At 36.7% G+C, this 16,960-nt stretch overlaps 1 long non-coding RNA gene across 1 annotated transcript in view; it reads right to left on the bottom strand.

Moving 5' to 3' along the window:
* Positions 1-3,373: 3,373 nt before the first annotated feature.
* Positions 3,374-16,960, bottom strand: part of LOC139779288 (uncharacterized) — a 32,439-nt gene continuing 18,852 nt past the window's right edge. The window contains exon 6 of the long non-coding RNA XR_011719850.1: positions 3,374-5,180. This is a non-coding gene — a long non-coding RNA (uncharacterized lncRNA). The remainder of the gene's footprint in view (positions 5,181-16,960) is intronic.

Here is a 16,960-nt window from a genome sequence, read left to right as displayed (position 1 = left end):
AAATTAGAGGAGGTCAAAGAGTTCAAATACCTGGGGTATACATTGAAGGAGAATGGAGGACAGTAGGCGCACATCAGAGAGAGAAGAAGGAAGGCGGCAAGAGTAATGAGGGAAATGTGGGGGATAGGGAAAAGGATGTGGAAAAAGGACTGGAAAAGAAGGATCTGGTTATATGACACCCTGATATGGACGGTGATGGGATACGGGGCAGAAATATGGGGATGGAAGGAAAGGAGGGAGGTAGAAGGTATTCACGAGAGATATCTCAGATGGATATACTCGGATTAAATTGGAGGACGCTAGGATATATGGTTAGAGATGAACTGGAAAGGGAGAAGATGAGAGCTAGAGCAAGTAAGAGAGCATGGAAGTTTGAAAGAAAACTGAAAGAAGGTAAAGGAGGAGAAATAGCGAGAAAGTGTTTGGAAGAAATGAAAGAGAGATGGAAGAAGGGAAGGATAATAGGATTCCTTTCCGTGTCAGTAGAAAATCATTTTATCAAAGCTAATAAATGTAATTACTTAAACATAACAGTCGTTAATAAGTAACAAATTTTGGGAATTTATGACATAAATACTAGAAATAATTCATTGATTACTTGTATCAATTGATACACATGTATAAACAATTATTTCTTGCCGCAAGTACAAATTTACTTAAGAGAAATAACTCCATACTGTAAACAGTATTATATAACAATAATTTCAAGTAAAAATTTTACTTTACACAAAAAATACGTTTCTAGAATCTACAAATTTGTCTTTCTAGTTACAAAAAATGTAGCTTTACTTCACAGAAAAAAAATGTTCTTGTTTTAAGTAAATACATTTTCTTGAATTATGATTTCTAAATTGAAAGAAATAATTACTTCCAACAATAAAATTTATTTTTGTTTCAATGAAATTATCTCCAAAACAAATAATTTGTCAATGAAGGGAATGTTTTATTGAAACAAAAACACAATTACTTGTCAGTAGAAAATCATTTTATCAAAACTAATAAAAGTAATTACTTGAATATAACAGTTGTTAATAAGTGAAGTTTTTTTTAAATTTATGACATAAATACTAGAAATAATTCATTGATTACTTGTATCAATTAATACATATACAAACAATTATTTCTTGCCGCAAGTACACTTAAGAGAAATAACTCGAATCTTTTTCTGTAAATTAATGTTTTATACAACTATAAATGAAATGAAGAGCTCAGTGCAAAATGGTGTATCTTACATTATACAATTATATTGAGAAAAGTGTGTGAATTACACACTTTATGTTAATACATAAAACTGTTATATCAATACATAAATATAATTGTCAAAAACTCAGTATCAGCGCATTATTTACTTAAGACGCGATTTTCTTAATCCGTATGTATGTTCGATATCTGTTATTCGTTATACGCACCCAGAGAAATGATTTATTACATTCAAATAAATAAGTACATTAGAATACTATTTATTTGAATATAACATACTTTTATTTGTGCGAACAAAATTTTTATTAGATTGTGACTATGAGAGTTACTTGGTGCAACTGAATAATTTTATTTATGTATAGCTGTGCCATATATATATAAAGAAATATTCTTTTGGTCTTAAATAAACGCGATATTTAAAATTGAAAATTTAAATAAGTATTTATTTTGGTCAAATAGATAATATACTCAAGTCGGTAAAATCAAGTTGCGCATGCTAATAGATATAGCTGGCTGCGTCGCGCGCGCCCGTCACTTTTTATTGTTTCTCGTCCTGTACAGACGTGTGTAGTGTGCAGTGTAGTTTTCTCGAGAGTTATTGTAACAGTGAAGATGGATCATGAGATGGTGACATTCTTACAAAATTCAGGCTTGGAGAGCTACATAGAAATTTTCACAAATAAGTATATTCTAAATTCTAAAATGCACGAAACTTATACATCTATGTGAGATGTGACAAATGACCGGCGCCCTATTATCACCTTTCATTAAGAATAACTTTTACAATTATTTTATCATAATGGGTTATTAGTCGTTTATAGTCAAAATGTATGTCGGTCCTTCTTCTTTCACTTATAAAAAGCTCGTACAATATATCGATGATCAATGTATGATGAATACGAAGCTTTTCGTCATCTCGTGTCTTTGATCTTATTCAAATAAACAAATATTTTTATCAAATGAGAGGGCATGTGTGGTTCAAATAAAAATTCTATAAAAATAAAATAAATTTTTTTATTTTAATAAAATTTATTTAAATAAAATCAGTTTTTTCGAATGTTCCGTCGTTTCGATGTCGTTTCAGTTTTAGGAAATGTATAATCATCAGTTTTAATAATAATGTTTTTATAATTGCGATTGCAGAAAACAAAATTGGAATTAACCAAATTGGAGAAATCACGGTGGATATTCTCCCTTTATTAATTGCCTCGATTGGTGATCAATTACGATATAAGAAGGCTGTCGAAGCTCTTAAAGCTAAGGTAAGCTTATAACGTTTCTCTTCAACGAATTATTGCCGTTGTTTTTTCATCTAGTAATGTTGAAAACAATTATATATCGTATTTGTGATAACCATCTTTAATCGTTGTCAAATAAATTTTAACAATCGTACCCTTACGAAAAAGTAGTACTAGCAATCAGTACTCAGTACTGAGTGATCAGTACTCGTAGTATTGAGAATATTAGTATGTTAATACTCATGAATACTGCAGAATGGTCAGTACTGTGTCTGTCAGTGCTTACAGTACTGGCAGTACTACAAGCAATAATACTCATTAGTACTTCAAAGTATTGAAGTGGTCAGTACTTTATCAGATTAATATTCGGAGTACTATCATGATAGTACTGCCAGTACTGTAAGAACCAATAGGCACAGTACTGATTGCAGACATTCTGCAATATTCATGAGTATTAACATACTAATACTGTCAATACTACGAGTACTGATCACTCAGTACTGAGTACTGATTGCTAGTACTACTTTTTCGTAACGTATCTTGGAAATATTAAATTAATAAAATACCAAATTAACACACTAAACTATCAATATGACGTTATTTTGATATCATCTTGACTTTTTTTTCTACTTGGATAGTACTGCGCAAGTAGGGGAGAGTGGGCTCCCTTGAGCCACGGGGTCCAATGTGACAGTGCGAGTTTTCTGTATTAACGTTCTGCAAAATAATGACGGTGGGTATGAAAACTTTTGTTTTCGAAACATATAACTTCCATCAAAAAATTATGCCGAAATAAGCATATATACTTTAGTTAAAGGCAGATATGTAATTGGAGCCTTGCAAAGTAAATTTTTACTTGTCATAACTTTTTGATATGTATAATGTGGATTTCTAGGGATTCTACAGTTAAAAAAAAATTCATAAGACGTTCGTCGAGGATCTAGGTTCAATACCAACGTGCGCACAAAAACGTTTAATTGTTCTGTATCTGAAATATTTACGATAAATAATATCGATGTTCAGTGGGGTCCAATGTGACGCAGGTTGATGGGGTCCTCTGTGCCACGCTTACAGAACTACCTAACCTACCTACGTGACAGCGCGAGTTTTCGTAGTGTGTTTCGATCGCGGAATAGTAAATGTTAGTGCCTAAATTTTCCTATAAAATGAAATAATTTCCATCGATAATCATATCCACACTTTTATTTCTGTATTTTTCACCCTTTAGTTACAGATCACATATAATTGAGTCGCTGTGAGGCAATATTCGTTGATCTCTGCTAGGTTACGACAAAAAGTGAGGTTATAGGACTTTGTTTTCAGTTTTCAATTTCTTAGGTCATCTGATGAAACAAATATGACACGATTATTGATAAATTGGTTCTCTAGCACAGTCTTGGTTTTTCCTTTTTGTAGAGAGAAGAGTTAATAGACTACGTGTCACAGGGTACCCTACCTTTCACATTACATGTCACAGTGTACCCTACGCTATGGCTCAATCGACCCCACGCGTGGGGTCCACTGTGACAAACGCAGCATTTCGAAATATCATTATTTTTGCAAAATATTTCTGAAAATTTACTTCTTAAATCATTTACAAACAAAGTTTATTATATTAAACATCGAATAGTCTCATTTATATTATAATAAAGTTATTAAAAACCATTTTTAATGTAATTTGAAAAAACGTGATTCAAGGGTGCCTACTCTCCCCTACTGCGCCTGTACCACACGTTAGTATCCCACGAGTATTCGATAAGTACTAAAAGAGTACTGGGGGGAGTACTGGAGGGAGTACTGGAGGGAGTACTGTGGAGAGTACTGGAGGGAGTACTGGAGGGAGTACTGGGGGGAGTACTGGAGAAAGTACTGGAGGGAGTACTGGAGGGAGTACACTAGAGGAAGTACTGAAGGGAGTACTGAATGAGTATTGGCTGAGTACTGGGAAGGAGTACTGACGAAGTCAGTATGGTCGAATTTAGTAGTACTTTGAGTACTTATGTCTCTAGTACTTTCACCAATACTTTTTCCAGTATTAAAACCAGTACTACCTTTTCATAAGGGTACACACGTATAGGTTATGTACATACTTCTTTTTTGTTATTCGATTAAAAAATGTGAGAAATGGAAAAAATGTCGACATTGGTCGGTATTCATATAGTCCTTATTTCAAGCCTGTCTTATAAATAATATCTTCGAACGCCAATTCGGCTTTGTGATTCGCAATCATTTTTCTATTGGCGTACAAAAATATGTATATTTAAATATACGCTCTTTTACTACTTAAATCGCACTTTTCGGCGCTTATGACCTTTTTCTGATTAATCACGCAATATTTTAATCCCATGTACAGGTTTCAACCAAAAATAATGCACCGACGACTTCTAATACGGCTGAATGCATAATTAAAGTTATTGATGCACATAAAAACATCTTGACCGATTATGAACTGCAACACTCGAGTGCATTCTGTGACGAATAAAATGTGCTCGCTGAATTGGAATTGAAAAATGTATCCCCCTTAACACTAGCAGATGAAAACCTCGAGAATCTTGACAATCAGGACAATGATAGGTAATGATGAACGTTAATGCCTCGTCATCTAATTAGTGACGCGCATGAATGGATTAACGAGATTCCCACTGTCCCTATCTACTATCTAGCGAAACCACTGCCAAGGGAACAGGCTTGGAAAAATTAGCGGGGAAAGAAGACCCTGTTGAGCTTGACTCTAGTCTGGCACTGTAACGACGAAAATTAACACGCATGAATGAGAAGCATTATATTACTGTTTCTTATGCCGCATAATTAAAAAAACTTCGATTTGTTATTAAATTAACTATGTATAAAACTGTAATTGCATACTTTTATACTATGTACTATATATATTTTATACTTTAAGTTTATTTAAAAAATTGTATTTCTTTAGTTTTAAGTTAAAATAAACAAATTTTAAGAAACGTTGTTTTTTATTTGCTTTTTGCATAAAATTAGAAAGCAATAAGCCTATATGAAAATCAAATATATATTTTATTTAATGAAAAAAATATTGTTGCTACAAATAAATATTTTATTAGATACTAAGAAAGTCATTAAGTTGACATTAAATATACGTGTGTGAAGCTAGCATCTCAAGTGTTAGCATCTCACAAATAAACTGCAAATTCACTTGCATCCAGCATAGTTCTACAGTTCCTGATAAGTTTTAACAATAGTTCTGATAAATTTACTATTAAAATCGCGTTTTTAAGAAATAAGATGCTAACTTCCAAAAACACCTGAGAGCATCTCATTGTATTTCGAATACATGATCACGGAGGAGTAAGATTCCATAAAGTTCTCCAGTCTAGACACATTCTGTCAATAGTTCTGACGATTAAACTCCGTAGAAAATAATTTACAATTACAAAACCCATCTGATTTCATGTGTATGAAGCTGGCGCACAGTGGGCCGAGAAACTAGAAAAAGTGGCCAAAATTTGGTTGCAAAATTTCGACTAAGGAAGCATACTAACTTTATCTGCATAACTCAATGTACTGTTGATAAAAATTTTATATTAATTTGTTAATTAATCTTCCATTAACAAATGGCTTGAACTTAAAAATTTTCCTATAAGGACAATTATTTTTTCTTGAAGATTTTCATAATTTTGACCATATTACACAAATTTCAATATTTTCCTCTAATTTTTAAAAATGTTGTGTATGCATTTATCATGTAAATATTCCTATAAACACGAGAATTAAAAAGTGTTATTGTTTTGGTTCATTGTATGTCTGCTTTATTGGATTTTATAGTATCATGTACGCTGTCGGATCAGCATAACACACCATAACACGCTCCATCAAGCCAAGAACGATTTCATAGCATTCCTTCCAATGTATACTTGAAGTTCAGTCGGCGACTTTTTTGCGCTTTCACGGATATCTTATAGAAATTCGTAAAATACATCGTAAAGCACGCGGTTTGTTTTCAAAATAAATATGTCGAAACTAACAAAAAGGGAGGTTCTTGACCAAATTCCCAGTGATTCTGAAAGACATTTGGGCGTTGATTACATTTTGACAAAGCTAAAAATTGATTCAAAAAATTTGAGAAAAGATGATTTAGATCGGTTAAAGGCCTGTGTGTCATCTTTGCGAACCAGACGCAATGAAAAATTCAACGCGGCTAGCAGAAAGGCTGATAAATTTGAATTGAAAAACTCAGCCTGGCTAAATTCTGAGTTTCATCTTCCAGAATTACGCATTGAAAACGATTTTGAAAACCTCGTTTGTAAATCGAGTGCTGGTCGACGACCTCTCGAATTTCAGAAAAAATCTGAACGATCTCAACGGCGAGAGATTGCGAAGATAAGTACACAGAACGAACATGATCCGAACAGAATTATATTGGCTTGTAAACATGCAGCACGAAAATCTGGAGAGAAAGATTTGCATGCAGTTCTGAAAGAACTGTCCAAAAGTCCACATCGTCCAAGCAAAGTTAGAAAGTTACTGGACACGTCGACGTCTATAAAGAAGAAAACTCCAAACGAAGCTTTATCTTTCTTATTGGACAATTCACTGACAATAAATGTTTACATAAATATGCGTTTAGAAGCAAGGTTATGCGGAGCAGACATTTGGCCACCGTATAATGACGTTCGAGGAGCTAAAGCACAGTGCAGACCACCGAAAGAAGTAGTTATGATCAGCGAAACTATAGCTGAAGTTCCTCTTCAATCATTACTTAATCATACTGTACAGCGAATCGTGAACTTGCAAGAAGAAGTTATACATCAAAGTATGAACAACACTGATCTTGATGTCGTCTTTATTTGTTCCTGGGGATTCGACGGGAGTTCTGGTCATTCAGCTTATAAACAGCGATATCAAAACGAACAAGCAGAAGCTGTTAATGATGAAAATTTGTTCGTTACTACTCTCATTCCTCTGCGATTATCATCTTCTACTGGCATCATATTCTGGAATAATCGATCGACACAGTCTGCCAGGTTTTGTCGTCCACTGAAGTTAGAATATGTCAAAGAATCCAGCGATGTAATCATGAGACAAAAGCAACTGATAGAAGATCAGATAAATCAACTAAGGATTTTTGAAATTAGCTTGAATGATTATCGTATACGGGTACATTTTTCGTTACATTTAACTCTAATAGACGGAAAAGTTCTCAATATCATTACGGGAACCAAATCGATGCAGACTTGCCCAATATGTCACGCAACGCCGAACAAATTCAACGATTTTTCCAATCGGTTAAAAGGCTTATTTTTACCTAATCCAAAATCACTCCAATATGGAATTAGCCCTCTGCATGCTTGGATACGACTTCTCGAGTGTTGTCTGCATATAGCATACCGAATCAACATAAAAAAGTGGCAGATGAGAAGTAAAAGTGACAAAGCTGAGTTTGCAAGACGAAAACAAGAAATTCAGACGATTCTTTGGGAAAAGTTAGGATTAAGAGTAGACAAACCAAAAGCAGGAGGTAGTGGCACTACCAATGACGGAAACACGGCACGTCGAGCTTTTGAATATCCCGATTCTTTTGCCAATTATCTTGGGTTGGACCGTCAGTTAGTGCGTAACTTCAAGATAATTTTAATTGCCCTTTCCTGCGAATTTCCAATTAATCCTGTTCGTTTTGACACACTGTGCACATCTACAGCTCAGATTTATGTCGCTCACTACTCTTGGTATCCTATGCCTTCGACACTGCATAAAATCCTAATCCATGCTCCTGAAATCATAAACTTTTGTATGCTTCCTGTGGGAATGCTTGGTGAGGAGGCATCGGAGAGAAATAAAGATTATAAAAAGTACAGAGAACGTCATAGCAGAAAGCACAGTCGTAAATCAAACTTAGAAGACATTTTCTATAGAGCGATGGACACCTCAGATCCAATTATATCGACAGTGGATCTTCAGAGAAGAATTCAAAAGAGAACGAGACTGTCCTTTCCTTCTGAAGTGACAGAATTATTCGCGATACCTGAAGCAAATACAATTTCAAGCTATCACGTTGAGGACGAGGCCAACGATGAGGTCTCGTCTGATCTTGAAGAAACACTCTTGTTCAGCGACGTAGAACTGTCGGACGAAGATTAATTTCGGATCATTGATTTCTGAAGGTTTTTTTAAATAACGTGAGAGGCGAGGGGACTCACTCAGAAAGCACCCCGAATACAGTAAGAGGCGAGGGGACTCACTCAGAAAGCACCCCGAATACAGTGAGAGGCAAGAGGACTCACTTTAACAAAGCACCTCGAATACAATGAGAGGCGAGGGGACTCATTTTAATAAAGCACCCCGAATTACTGATACGGTAATTAAGGGGTCTGAAATCGCACTGTAACCTCCTCGTGGTAGGCCCCGGAAACTACAGATTTTGTAGGCAAACTGCAGGCGTTTTAATTACATAATCATATCATTTTATTGTGTAGGTACCATATTGGATCCGCCATTTTGAATTTCTGAGTTTTGAGTACGGATTCGAATTCAGCAACCTCGAAAACCTTTTAGTATCAAATTGCTACACAATCGGAGCATTTTTAGCAATTTCGTCCGCCATATTGGATCCGCCATTTTGAATTTCTAAATTTTGAGTACGGATTCGAATTCAGCAACCTCGAAAACCTTTTAGTATTAAATTGCTACACAACCGGAGCATTTTTAGCAATTTCGTCCGCCATATTAGATCCGCCATTTTGAATTTGTGAATTTTGAGTACGGATTCGAATTCAGCAACCTCGAAAACCTTTTAGTATCAAATTGCTACACAATCGGAGCATTTTTAGCAATTTTGTCCGCCATATTGGATCCGCCATTTTGAATTTCTCAATTTTGAGTACGGATTCGAGTTCAGCAACTCCAAAAACCTTGAACTATCATATTTTATAATAATTAGAACATTTCTAGTATTTTGGCCACTTTTTCTAGTTTCTCGGCCCACTGTGTGGCGTGGAAACTCACTAATTGTTTACAGTTCTAGAGTTTCTCTATGAGTTAAACAAATAGTTCCGACCATTAAAGCAAAAGAATTGATTCAGACAAAAAGTTGACTAAAACGACAACTTCACGCTGCGTCTCAAAATTTGTCTTACAGCAGTTTCCTTACTATATCTCATCAGATTTTGATTTGCAGTTAAAGATGAGTTCTATAAAGAGTTCTGCAGTTTAAAACCAAAAACATTGATTAAAATAACGTAAAAACTAACGAATATAGTGTAACAAATATATCAAGCTGAACGATTTTTCAGAGTTCTGGCTTTTCCAAGATAGTTCTGTACAATTATGAATACATTTATGCATTCTTTAAAGAGTTCTAGACACTATCAACGTTGTGTTTTCAAAAAAATTAATACTGCCCGGAAAACGCATTTTAATACAGATAAAGGAGAGATGCTGGACGATATTCGAGAGTTCTACTGATCGTAAAATATTTTTCGCGCAGTTCTAAACGTATTTAACAATTTCCTAAAGAGTTCTGGGCACTACCAACGTTGTGTTATTTTTTAAATAATTAATACTGCCTGGAAAATGCATTTTAAGACAGATAAGGGTGAGATGCTAGTCGATATTCGATAGTTCTAGTCATCGTAAAATATTTTTCGCGCAGTTCTGAACGTATTTAAAAATTTCCTACAGAGTTATGGGCACTACCAACGTTGTGTTATTTTTTAAATAATTAATACTGCCTGGAAAATGCATTTTAAGACAGATAAGGGTGAGATGCTAGTCGATATTCGATAGTTCTAGTCATCGTAAAATATTTTTCGCGCAGTTCTGAACGTATTTAACAATTTCCTACAGAGTTCTGGGCACTACCAACGTTGTGTTATTTTTTAAATAATTAATACTGCCTGGAAAATGCATTTTAAGACAGATAAGGCTGAGATGCTAGTCGATATTCGATAGTTCTAGTCATCGTAAAATATTTTTCGCGCAGTTCTGAACGTATTTAACAATTTCCTACAGAGTTCTGGGCACTACCAACGTTGTGTTATTTTTTAAATAATTAATACTGCCTGGAAAATGCATTTTAAGACAGATAAGGGTGAGATGCTAGTCGATATTCGATAGTTCTAGTCATCGTAAAATATTTTTCGCGCAGTTCTGAACGTATTTAACAATTTCCTAAAGAGTTCTGTGCACTACCAACGTTGTGTAATTTTTGAATAATTAATACTGCCTGGAAAAGGCATTTTAAGACAGATAAGGGTGAGATGCTAGTCGATATTCGATAGTTCTAGTCATTGTAAAATATTTTTCGCGCAGTTCCGAATGTATTTAACAATTTTCTAAAGAGTTCTGTGCACTACCAACGTTGTGTAATTTTTTAAATAATTAATACTGCCTGGAAAATGCATTTTAAGACAGATAAGGGTGAGATGCTAGTCGATATTCAATAGTTCTAGTCATTGTAAAATATTTTTCGCGCAGTTCGCGCGTAACGGAAGAAATGAGGTTTCGTATACACGCATCAAGAGAGTTGAAGAGAGTAGGTCTATGTGATAAGGATCGTGGTGGCGTGACGGGCGACAGCGCTTGCCCCACCACAGCGTTGCGTTCACGCGTGCGCAATCGGTAACAGCACATAGAGGGGATATGCTGCTGGTACGTGGAGGGGAGCGCTCGATGCGTATAAAGTAATGGTAGACTCCAAGCGTCCAAAGGACTTTATACGCATCGAGCGCTCCCCTCCACGTACCAGCAGCATATCCCCTCTATGTGCTGTTACCGATTGCGAACGCGTGGACGCATCGCTGTGGTGGGACAAGCGCTGTCGCCCGTCACGCCACCACGATCCTTATCACATAGACCTACTCTCTTCAACTCTCTTGATGCGTGTATACGAAACCTCATTTCTTCCGTTAAGTTGACATAAGCGTGCTTCTCTTACTGATGGTTACAACGTCGATATTCCTCATTTTTTTAATACGTGAATTTAACTGATATCATATGACGTACGTGATCTCTACGAAATGTATAGAAATCATTACTTCTTCATATGCTTATTTGTTACCGTCGATTCTATTATCAAACTGTATTGAATTTTGCATTGATATTTTTGACGATATATTGAGTATTAATTTTATTTTTACTTCTCCTTCTTTTTTATTCGAATCTCAAATCTGATAAATCCCACAGGCTTCAAAATCTACTTTGTGTATGATTTTAAAACAGCTCTTTCGATTCATACATATTATATCTTCTTTCGTATCGTCATATATACATGTTTGTCAGCTCTCGTCCTAATTTGTAAATGATCAAAAATATTGAAGTACCGCTAAAAGTGTAGAAGATACTATCTCGCATTTTAGGTCGAGTGTACGTTGACAGAATGCCTTACGATAAATTGATATTAAAAGAGATTTTGCTCCAGAATGATTGCCGAACTCTTGATGTTAACGGCAGAATTTTACCTCCATCGCATCCAGTTTATCGCCTCGTTGCCAATCGTATGGCGCTGCGAGGTTCACATATTGAACCACGTCACGTATACACGATTGTTAATGAGGATCGCAATGGTTTCAGGACGTTAATCGCGTCGACGCATAAAATTGATCCAGAGGGAGACAAAAATCCCAACATTAGCAATAGAGCTTTCGATGTTGATTCAAGTACCGATCCTAGTTGCAACTTGTCGGAAAGTGTGGATTGCAAGAAAATAAAATTGGTTCTATCTGCTCAGAAATGGTTAGAAATTAGTCCAAAAATAAAAATCTCTGGTGCGCGAATTTATTGGAAATTACAAGAAGGATGGGCCGATGTCATCGTTGAGCGAATATGCCAGCAGCATCGATCGATCGACTGTGTATTTTCTTTTAAAAACAATTTGATGACTCCCTCTGCTACTGCAGAAACCTATGCAAAGTTCATTGGTTATTGCACCGAGTGCAAAGCTAAAATAATTGGTCGGTTGCAGAATGCGCCAACAAGAGACATTGACGTGATATTTTCATGTCGAATAGAAAACATTCGATCTGATCTTCACACAAACAGAAAAAAGAGACAATTGAGAGGCAAACGCCGTGAAAAAGTGGCCAATCAAATGATAGAGCAACGAAAAGATGCAGTCACTTTCCAGCGAAACGAGGCAAAGCGTATGAAGAAGTTTGGAGGAAAAAATTTGCCAATCGTGCCAAATGCTGCTACCTTACGCAAAGCAAAGGAGCAGCAATTACTTAAGTTACTTGGGTTGGAATTCGTGAATCCTCCAATCAACCTGCTTCAACAATCAAAATATGGAAAATATGCGGGTTCTATTCACAGCATTGGTTTACTAAAATTTCATTGCATGTATTGGTCACCAGAACAGCAACAAATCTACACTGCTCGGTGCAAAAAAAATCCAAGTGCTATTCTAACGATTGATGCAACTGGAAGTATAGCGAAACGAGCAACGAAGCAAGACCCACATGTGTTTCTATATCAATGCATGGTGGTAACCAAAGAAGGTAGTGTACCAGTTTTTCAGATGGTATCTGCTGATCAAAGATCATTTCTGATTGCGCATTTTTTACGATTCATTCTGTCCAAAGGTGCGCCCCGACCCCCCACAGTCGTATGTGACTTCGGACGTGCTTTGATAAATGCCGTTGCCGAAGTATTTGGCAGATTAACAATATGCGAGACTATTTACAAAAATGCTACGATGCTGTTGTACAAGGTTCTCGCGTGATACCAATGTCATATATAAGGCTTGATGTAAGTCATTTTATTTGCATGGTGTCCCGGTGGAAATGCTTTGACCGAAAAATAAGCGCAGTACGACAATTCTATATACGGTGTATTTCCCAAGCATATCAAATGCAAGATTTCGAGACGTTGACCTATTTTATTGAATCAATACTGGCTGTATCATTAAGTGAATCAATCGGCAACACGAGCGACGGAGTGCCAGTACCAGCTAAAATACGTATCCAAGCTCTCAATAAGACAATTCAAGGAGTTCCTTTCAAGGACATTGAGGATAATGTCGAAGAATCTAATGAGGACAAGGTCAGCGAGAGTAGTGATGCAGAAGACGACATTGATACCGACTGGCAGATGTGGGCGAACACATTATACCGAAATGCGGAAAATATCAGCAGAAAATCGAGAAACGGAAGCGTAATTAACGCATGTTTCAATCCCGACTTTGCTAATTGTCTGAAAAAGCAGTTAATTCCGTATCTGCCGCTTTGGACCGGCATTATGTGATGTCATTTCGAAGAAAGTTCAATAATAGCAACGTCCTCGTCGGTGGAATTAGAGTTTAACGATTTGAAACGCCGTGCGTTTGACATTAAATTGCCAATGCGCATTGATAAGTTTGTTCTTCTTCATTTGGACTATCTTGATGGCAAAGTGAAACTGGCTTCTAACGAACGAGATCTGCCATTAATAGAAGAAAGAGATTTAAAAGGCAGAAAGATCACTAATAAGAATAAATCTGAATCACGCATCCAAAGTTCTCGAGAATCCGAATTCAGTTTTGCGACTAGCGGGTTGGAAACAACATCTGATTACGAACCACACAGAAGTACGGAAAACACCAAACATGATAATGGAATCGACATACCACACAATGACAGCGAGACTCCTCAAATTGGCAATAAAAAGCAAAAATCAACAGAGACAGAAATAGAATGCACTGAACACGGTAATAAAATTGATATATTGGACGATAATAGTGGGACTTCTTCTTCAATTGGTCATGAACAGCTAAAACCGACAGAGTGTAAAAACGTATCGAATTTTATCAACGACGAGACCGATGCGGATTGTGAGGACAGTTTGACAAGTGATCCCTTCATAGGTGATAAAGACATCCAATCGAGTACGGCTAATGACTGCAGCATTTGGAATACGTGTGAGAATTGGCGTGGGAAAGCCGAAAAGGAATCGAGGAGCATCGCTGAGCCAAAAGAATCTCCGGTCAAGAAAAGAGCAAAACCTTCATATTTGGATATATGCCCGGAATGGGAATATATTAAAGATACAAAGGTCTCAAAACTTCCAGTATTTAAAAATGGCTTATTTTGCGAGCCTGTAATTATGGGAAAGTTTAGGCTCAACCTAAAGAGAACTTGTGCGTTTGATTCGTTGTTTCAAGTAATCATGAGCGCGATGGCATCAAATCGAGTCTATTGCAAGATACTTAAGAAATCGAATAATCAGACCATACGATTGGCTCTGAAAATACTAACAGGCAAGCAAAAACTCACGATGGTTGATTACCGAGAGAGAGTAGACATACTTTCCAAAATGGGACTATTCAAAATAGAATCGTTCCCAAGAACAATAAAGCGCATGGATACTGAGTGTAATGTTGCTCACTTTGCTCAATATGTTTTTGAAAATATACCAAGCCACAAAACAAAAGTTTTCTGCCAATGCGGATATAATTTTGACACGCAAAGCATTACTCTCAGCATCAATGTTGACTTAATACTGTGTTACGGTTTTGGTTTCATGCAGCAGGCAATAGATGACGGACATAAAACAAAACGGACATGTCGAAAGTGCAGCACGCTCATTGAAGACGAAATAGAATATGGGCCGCACGTGATCATTGATACAAGTATTGTAACTGATGACAGGTACACTAGACCCAAAGATATTTCCTACACACTTGATTCAATTACAAAAATTATCGAAATAAAGAATAGAATGTATTCATTAGCCGGTGTTGTAAGTTGGTCGGCGGGTCACTACATTGGATACACTAAATCTGGGATGTACTGGCACGAGTACAATGATGTGGGACCATCTCGTGAAAGCGTTAATCCAATCAAAACAATCCAACCTCATCTGATTTTGTATGTGTTTTTAGGTGAAAAACATTAACAAATATTATAGGAATAACGGACATATTAAGATTTAAAAATATTAAGATTAAAAATATATAAAGTAAATCGTAAGTAAAGAGAATAATTATTGATTATGCAGATAATTTTCCTAATTAAGTTAATTGTGATTATTTTCTAAATTTTATAACATTTTATAACTAACTTTTTATAACAAAAAATTACTTTTGCACTAAGAAAAATACGTTTAAAGAAAAGGCTATGCATTAAAAACATTATAAAAAATAAAAAAACAATACAAAAAACACTATAATTACGAAGCAGATAAAAAAATATAAATAAACGAAAAAAATATAAAAATAAGAAATATAAAAAAAATATAAAAACAAAAAATACAAAAAACATAAAAATATAAAAAAACAAAAAAAATTATAAAAAACAAAAAAAACAAAAAACAAAAAGAATGGAGCCAAGTCTTATCACGTCCCCGTCGTTGGCTCTGGGTTATGCTGAGAGTAAGAGATATCGTGTAGGGGAGATCGGGGCTAAACCGCCAGTTTTTTTTCGGTGCCGATTTTTAACAAGAAAATAAATAATTTTAGTTAAAAGTGGTATACCACTGTAAAGAGTGAACCTTTAGCTACAAAATTTATATAGGAAATTTTGATCTACATTGCTTTGTTTAACCGGTATAGAGCAAAAACGACAACGGTGGAAAAATTGAAATCTTAAAAATGCCGGGGTTGAACCGCCACCCCCCGGGGCTAATCCGCCACACTGCATTTTCAATACATATACGTATATCTAATCCTGAAAAATGATAGGATACATTTTAATAATTGTTTTTTAAGAGAAAAATATAAAAATTTATTTAAAATTTTTATGCAAAACATTATTAAAAAATAATTGTTTTACCTATTCCATAAAACAATTTAGGCACGTGAATACAGAGGTTAACCAAATCGTAAAATCCCCAACGGCACGTCACATTGTCAACGCGGGCAACCACGAGGAATACGCGTGACGGCGTTCCGGTGCCATAGTAAATAGCGACAGGGGGGTTAGAAAAGCTCGCGGTGGAGCGCGACCATTTTACCGACTCGACGCCGTCCTCCCGCCGATTCCTCGACGCGCCGACGACGACGACGACGACGGCCATGACCACCACGACGACGACGGCCACGACCACCACGACGACGACGGCCACGACCACCACGACGACAACGGCCACGACCACCACGACGACGACGACGACGACGACGATGACCACGACGACGACGACGACGACGACCACCACGACGACGACGACGACGACGACGACGACGACGACGATGACCACCACCGACACCACCACCACTACAACGGCGGCGACAATGACGCCGAGACGATGCGGCGAACGCTGGACGATGCGGTCGCACGCGCGATTGTCACTGACACAACGACCAACAACGACGATTTACCGCGGCCGGGAGTCGGGACGATCTACAGCGCGCGCGGCATGTCAACTCTCGCGCGGAAATCGCGGGATCTCAGAGCCGTGCCGTGCCTTGCCGTACCTCGCCGACGTGCCGTGAGCGTGAGCGATCTCGAAAACAACGGTCCGCCATCTTTTCGGTCGGCCAAAACACCCGTTTTGCGATACGTGCGTACCATTTCCCTCCTACACAAACTGACGCACGTGCAAGGGAAGACAGAATCACGCTCGAGGGAAACCTAACCTGAAAT

The sequence above is a fragment of the Temnothorax nylanderi genome, unplaced genomic scaffold (assembly GCF_030848795.1).
Source record: "Temnothorax nylanderi isolate EJ_2023f unplaced genomic scaffold, tnyl_v1.0 TNYL_tig0217_pilon, whole genome shotgun sequence".
NCBI lineage: Eukaryota > Metazoa > Arthropoda > Insecta > Hymenoptera > Formicidae > Temnothorax > Temnothorax nylanderi.
The sequence above is the reverse complement of the archived record's forward strand: the minus strand, read 5'-3'. Positions and strand labels throughout refer to the sequence as shown.